Source organism: Belonocnema kinseyi, chromosome 1 (genome assembly GCF_010883055.1).
Source record: "Belonocnema kinseyi isolate 2016_QV_RU_SX_M_011 chromosome 1, B_treatae_v1, whole genome shotgun sequence".
NCBI classification, from domain to species: Eukaryota; Metazoa; Arthropoda; class Insecta; order Hymenoptera; family Cynipidae; genus Belonocnema; species Belonocnema kinseyi.
The window spans coordinates 112147713-112155038 of NC_046657.1; positions in this window are offsets into that span (position 1 = coordinate 112147713).

Below are 7326 nucleotides of genomic sequence, written 5' to 3' on the forward strand. Positions count from 1 at the left end.
AAGTATTGGCTTCCGAACACGAGAATCCGGTTGAAGTCATTCTTTCATCTTCCATTTTCCTAGAACTTTCCTGAAAATAAATCAATCCATCTATTAAAAAGCGCATGGCGCCATTTTCGATTAATTCTCGAGCCATGTCGAAATTACTCGAAACAATTTGAAACATTTCAGTCGGGAAACCCGTATTCTTTTAAGAGAAAATTAGCAAAGATTTTAAATTATTTTCTAAAAATTTCGAAAAAAATGTTTAAACAAAAGCTTTCAGTTAATATTTGAAAATATTAAAGAAGATTTTAAAAGATTACAAAGTTTTGTAAAATCTTCGAAACAGATGCTGGAAGATGTTAAAGCAATTTCTGTAATTTTTCAGAATTTAAAAAAATGTAAGGAAAATTTCAAATAATTTTAAAAGGTATGTGGAAGGTTTGAAAGTTTTAAAAATAATTTGAAATTTGAAAATATTTAGAAAATTGTTTAATGTCGAAGATTTTTTAGAAGTTTGCAAGGTTTCAAGAAAATAAAAAAAATCCTTGAGATTCCTGAGAAAGTTTTTAATGACTTTTAATGTTGCGAAATTAATTTTTGAAGAAAATTTGAAAAATTTGGATAAAATTTGTTTAATTTTTTAATTTTGAGGAATTTTTCAAAATGTTAGAAATAGTTAAAGACAGTTTAAGAGATATTTATCTTACAAACTTCTAAAGGTAATAAATATTTTTCAAACTGACTCGAATTTTTCCTAAAATTGTTTAAAATCCTAAAAAATAAATAATAATATTTTTTCGACATATTTGAAAGCTTCAATATTTTTGTTAATTTTCTGAAAAATCTTAGAAAATTTGTTTTTATTTTCGTTTTAATTATTTATCCCTCAAAAATAATAATTTGGTTGTTTTTTTTTCTTTTATGACTGAAAAATGTGTTTTTGTTGAGGTTTCCACTATTTTTTTGAAAAATTGTGTTTCCCGCTTAAAAAATCATCTGTTGGCAAATTTATTAATCTTTTTTGGCCAAGGATTCAACTACTTTGTTAAAATTTGGTGTTTTTTTTACTCTAAATGCAGCATTTTAGTTAAAAATTAAATTCTTTTGTTGAAAATGTCACTATTTCAAAACTTTGAAATATAAAAGTAATTTTTTCTGTTTAAGAGATATAACGTAGAAAAGTATCTGTTAATTGCTAAAGTTTTCCTAATTTTTTATTTACAAATATTTTAAACGCATTACAATTTACAAGAGATCAGTAAAATGTGATTAAAGTTTTTGATTTCAAAAAAATGTTCTTGTTGATTCCCAAAATTAAACATTTCTGTAGAGATTACTGAAAACATGCATGTGCTCGCGTAGGGCGCTTTTGCGACTTGTCAACTTATTAAAAAGCGCATTGCGCCATTTTCGATTAATTCTCGAACCATCTCGAAATAAGTCGAAACAATTCGAAACTATTTTTGTCGGGTAACCCGCATTCATGATTGGTTACAGCTGTCATTCCTTTTTCCAGTATAAAAAAAAAATTCTGAAAACTTTAGGTTTATAAGAAATGTAAGGTTATCTAAATAATATATTTAATAATAATAATTAATGGAACAATGGTGCAGAGTACTTTGATATACAAAATATAATGTGTAGATTTTTGAAAATTTGTAAAAAAGAATTTTTTTGTTAGAATTTTTCAATGTCTCTAGAGAATGAAAAAAATGTCTTAAATTCTTCGGAAATTTAAACTGACTTTTTGTTAAAAAAAATTTGAAGAGAAATTTGACAACGAACTCATAATATTTTAAATTATTTCCCGAAATTACGAATGAGAATGTTGACGATTTCAAAGCAAATTTTTTCAAATAGCAAGATTACAAAGTTTTATGAAAAAACTTGAGTAATTTTAAGAGGTATTTAGAAGTTTCAAAAAGATTCAAAATTAGTTCAAAACTTGTAATAATTTCCAAACAGTTAAAAAACGTACATTTTGAATATTTAGAAATAACAATTTTGACGGTTCTTAAAGATTTAGAAAGGTTTCACGATAGTAAAAAAATGTTTAAAAATTCCGGAGAAAATTTAAACTGTCTTTTATTCTAGAAACTTGATTCTAAGAGAATATCTAAAAAGACTTTAAAACATTTCAAAATATTTCAAAATTGTCAAAACAGAATCTGGAAGATTTAAAGGCAATTTTTTTATTTTTCAAGATTTATTAAAAGTTTTTGATACAATTCGAAAAATTAAAAAAAAAATTTTAATGTGTTGAAAATTATAATAAAAATAATTTAAAATTTAAAAGGATTTATTACAAAATGTAACTTTGGAAGATTTTAACAAAATGTTCAAACCTTTTTAAGAAGTTTCAAAGGCTTCCAAAAAATAAAAAAACTTTTATTGAGGACGAATTCATTTCAAATCATGCAGGTTGAACAAGTTCAAGTCAAAGAATCGCCTGCGGATGAAATATGTTGTTTTTCAAAGGCTTTTAGACGACACGTGTTTCACCGATATGATAGAAATTTTTTTGGCAAAGTTATGAGTATTTGAACTGTTAAAACTCGTAACGAAATTTATGAAAAAATGTTCTGATTTTTGCTTTGAAGTGTTTCATTTCGAAACTGATATAGACATTATACTTTTTCTTTCTGATTCTAGTAATTCCTTCCATCCTCTTTCCAAATTTACAACAAAATTGGGAAAATTCTTAAAACTGATACAATAACGGCGGTTTTTCTGAAAATTTTGAAACTCAATTTTCTCAAAAAGGCCAGAGTTTTTTTTCTTTACTTTTTTCTCGTTAGTAATTATTATGGAGAATATATATCATGAAAATTTATCTTGTGCCCGCACCTTGGAGAGGAGACACAATTTTGTTTGTTACAGAAAAATGAATATTCACATTTTGTGCAAAAGCAAGGCAAGATACGAAAAAAGTCAAACAAGCAAAGCTCTTAAAATGTTCTAAAGAAAAGTCTTTTGGCACTTTTCTCTATCTTGTGTTTCTTTCAAAATTTTCGTCTAAATAAGAATAAATTCGGCCATAGCTGTATTTTTCTCATAACAATAGCCGTCATAGTATGTCATAAATAAGTAAGAAAGGTGTAAATCGACAAGTTGAAAAAATTTGATACAAATTTGAAATATTTTCTGATAAATAAAATTTAATATTTTCTTAATATACCTTTAATTGCCGGAATTTTTAAATTATTCTTCCAGAGTAATATTTCACCAGTCGTGCTTAGCTATTTGTGCCATAAAAGAATTTATGCAACCATCTTCTGTCTTTTCAAGTCTCCATATATGACACTTCTCAATTCCTATAATATCTGATGCTTTTTTCCATTCCTGAGTTTTCTTCTTACGAAATTTTTGTTTTGCTGACAAAGATTTATACATCGTCAATGCTTTCTGTATGTGATTTCCTCAAATTGCGAGATGTTGCAAAATCCTCAACGATCATTAACTCATTTTGCTTCTTTCTTTTCATTTTTTACCTCTATTCGCTGTATTTCCTTTACGCAAATGTGAAGATTCGCTTTCATCACCAACGTACTCAATTCAACCTAAAACGCAGAAACTGTGGCTGTTCTCTTCTCTAAATCTGTATTATTCGAAATAGCAAACGTTATTTCTTCAGCTGCACTCTCACTTATTAAACCTAGTGATTGAAGCTTTATACAATCAGATCCTGGAGATTTACTGCAATCCTGAAAAACACAGTCTTCAGTTGCTGGAGAACATAATATTAAAGAGAAAATATTCTGAATATTCTTCATGATTGCGTATCGCTCATTTCTGATATTTTTCCGACCAATAAGATAATGTTCAAAATTAGATCAGTAAATGCATAACCATACTTCTTTCGGATGATCAATCACAACCCTCTTTGGGCACAAGTGTTAGGGATTTATTTCTTTTAAATAAGAATACAGGGACTAGCAAAAGGTGATTCTGTATCAATTCCTAGTTTAGCTTGCTTCCATTCGTTTACGGTTTCTTGCATGATTTTTCGTTCCTGATTACTCGCGCGGTGAGATTTTCAAAATGTATGTTCGGTTCCGAGTTTTAACTGAATATCCATTTTAACTCAGTCAGTCCAACCTAATTCTAACAGACTTTTAGCAACAACAATTCGAAATTCGTTAAGTAGGTTTAGTAATTCGCGGACTTGCTCTTTCGTAACTTCCGGATCGACTATCAATTCAGACTCTAGTACCGGATCAAATCTTGGCTCAAGTTTAGGCGCTTCTTCGATAAACATTATTCTACCGTCCAATTGTTGGCCTTTTGGACACTGAATTAGCTTTGAAGTTGTATTCTCGTAATGTAAAACGAATTCGGAATTGTTCACTCATACGTCAATAAAATTAATTGTACCGGGAGGAAGTTTAGTATCTTTTGTCACACTTGCTTTTTGAAAATTCGAAGGCTCGATTGCCGGATCCAAATCAAAGACAAAACCACTACGATTACAGAACTCCAATCTATCGTCGATTCTATAGTACACAATATGCGGTAATTATGTAAAGTTCTGTCCGTCGAGAACATCATAGCGTTGAGCATCATCGGGGACAATTCTAAAAGAAACATCGTCCGCAGTGCCGTTATCTACTGTAAATCGCTCTCGAATTATTCCACACGAATTTGTCAAGTTGTCCGAATTTCCGAAACCTTCTAAAACACTAGGTATATGAATAACATTAAACCCTTTAGTCAATACCATTGAAGCCTTTATTGTGCAATTGCTGCTACCCGGATCAATTAACTCCTTTACGAAATATTCGCTTATTTGAATTTTCTTTTTATATTTAGCCCTATTTTTTTTCCAAATTGCGATTGACAACATTAACTTCCGCGTGAGATAATTTTTTTGGTTTTGTACACGATGTGGCTATGTGCCCGATCTTATTACACCTAAAACATTTAATCTCGCGTTTTTCGGTACAACGTTTAGCGATGTGCCCTGTTTTATTACATCGGCAACACTTACGTGAATCTTCGGTGCTCGCTTTCTCGCTACCTGAGTGCGACGCTGATGTTGGCTGATTAGATGGTTTTGAGTCCGATGTCCATTTTCGATGTGAAGCTAAAGACTGGGAAGGATGAAAAGTAGATTCTTTCTTCTTTGATGAGATGCGTTATTTTCTCGCCGTTTCAAGTGCCTCCATTTCCTGGATACTCTCCAGTAAATCATCGTGCTCGAGATGACCCGTTGGCATTATATTGCTGGTAAGATCCTTTGACCATAGACCGATGGCGATTTGTGTCTTGGTTTCTTTAAACGTTAGTCCCAGATCTGTGCACAATCTTGGTTTGTGAAAGAAATACTCCCTAGTATTCTCTCCAGGTTCTTGAGTCCTCTGTTCCATTTCTCTCCATCTCTGGGTGTCTTTTCAAATAAAAACGTTCTTTTAAATTCGTATATAAACGTTATCCAATCAACAATCTTGTCCTGGAGGCTAAGGTATCAGTTTCTTGCTGCCTTTTTCAAATGAGTCCTCGCAGTCTCAAAAGCAACAGCTTCCGCCCAATGATGCAAAATAGCTGTAGATTCCAATTGTTTTAGTCATGATATAGCTTCGGAGGCACTCTCCACTCCATCAAAAATGGCAATATTATGTGACAAGTCAGGCAAGACACTGCATATAGTCTCTCTTGGACGATCTTGTCTTAAAAATTTTGTCAATGTCGAACTTTGCTTCAACGAAGCAGTCCTCGCTGCCAACAGCTGATTCATTTTATCCCCAGCGGGCTGTTGTGGTGGTGGAAACTGCCCAGTGGGCACAAAGTTTGGCGACGTCTGTACGACATCGTTACGATATGTTTATGACAACTTCACGACATCCTATGTCCATATCGTTAAGGTGTCTTTACGATATCGTAATTAAGTCGTATGATCTGACGATGTCTTTACGATATCGCAAAGACACTGCAACGACATGGACATTAGATGTCGTAAAGATGTCGTAAAGATATCGTAACGATGTCGTTAAGGCGTCGCCAAATTTTGTGCCCACGGGGTGGGTGCTACTCTGCACAGAGTTATTATTCGCTCTGGAACTTGCTGGAGTGAAGGCCCCGGATCCTGTGGTCTGTTGCTGTTGGTTCAATTGCTGTTGAATCTTGAATTCGAGCATTTATCTTGCTATGTTAATTGCAAATTTTTGCTTTAAAATTGTGCATATTCTTATTCGGAATTTTAGGTAATAGTTTTAAATATTTTTAAATCTTTGTAAATTTTCACTTAAAATTTATTTTTTAATATAAAAAGTCGGTCAAAATTATCTTAGTAATTTTAAGATATTTTTAATTCTCTGAAAACATTTTAAAATTCTTAAAAATCTTCTTTTTTAGAGTTCTTCACATATCTACATATTGCATTTTTTATATCTAAGTGTTGGGCAAATTTGTTTCATTGATTACTACAGTCGAAGCTACTTAGGGGCCATCCATATACCACGTGGACAATTTTTCACCACTTTTTGACTCCCCCTCTCCCCCTCGTGGACAGCCTTGGAATTTGGACAAATACCCCCCCCCCCCCCCCCCCCCCCCCCCCCCCCCCCCCCGCACTTTGTCCACGTGGACGTATTTTATGAAAATATAGATATTATAAGTTTCCAAAATGTCCGGGAGGTCGCAACAATTCCATGGACGTCACTTGAGTACTCACTAAATTTCAGATTCTTTTGTTTTCAGATATCAACAGTTCGAAACTCGTTGAGCAGCTAACAGCTGTTGTTGGATTTTGAAACAATTTATCGTTAAACTGGTCGGAAATTCGAATGAAAAACCGTCATTTTAGTACTCTTCAAACCCACGGAGAATGATTGTTTGGATGTTAAAAACTAACAATAAGTTTGACTGGCAGCTCCTTAGTGGTGCCAAAGTTAACCAGCAGACTGTGAAACACGTCAAAAATTCGAGTGAGAAAACGAAATGAAGTGAGATTTTCGTAGATTCTTTTTTACATACATATTATTTTTATAGAAGTATCCTATAGATTAAAAGTTTAGTTAATGAATAGGACAAAACTTTCCTCCGGTTGCTGATTAAAATGTCAGTCAACTTTGGCACTACTCAGGATCTGCCAGTTAAATTCTTTGTTAGTTGTTTGCACCAAAACAATCATCCTCAATGAGTTTCAAGAGTACTAAAATCACATTTTTTCATTCGAATTTTTGACATGTTTGACAGTTTCCCATTAACTTTGGCACTACTCAGGAGCTGCCAGTCAAACTTATTGTTAGTTTTTAGCACCAAAAAATCATCCTCAATGGGTTTCAAGAGTACTAAAATGACGTTTTTTCAATCGAATTTTTTACATGTTTGACAGTCTGCCAG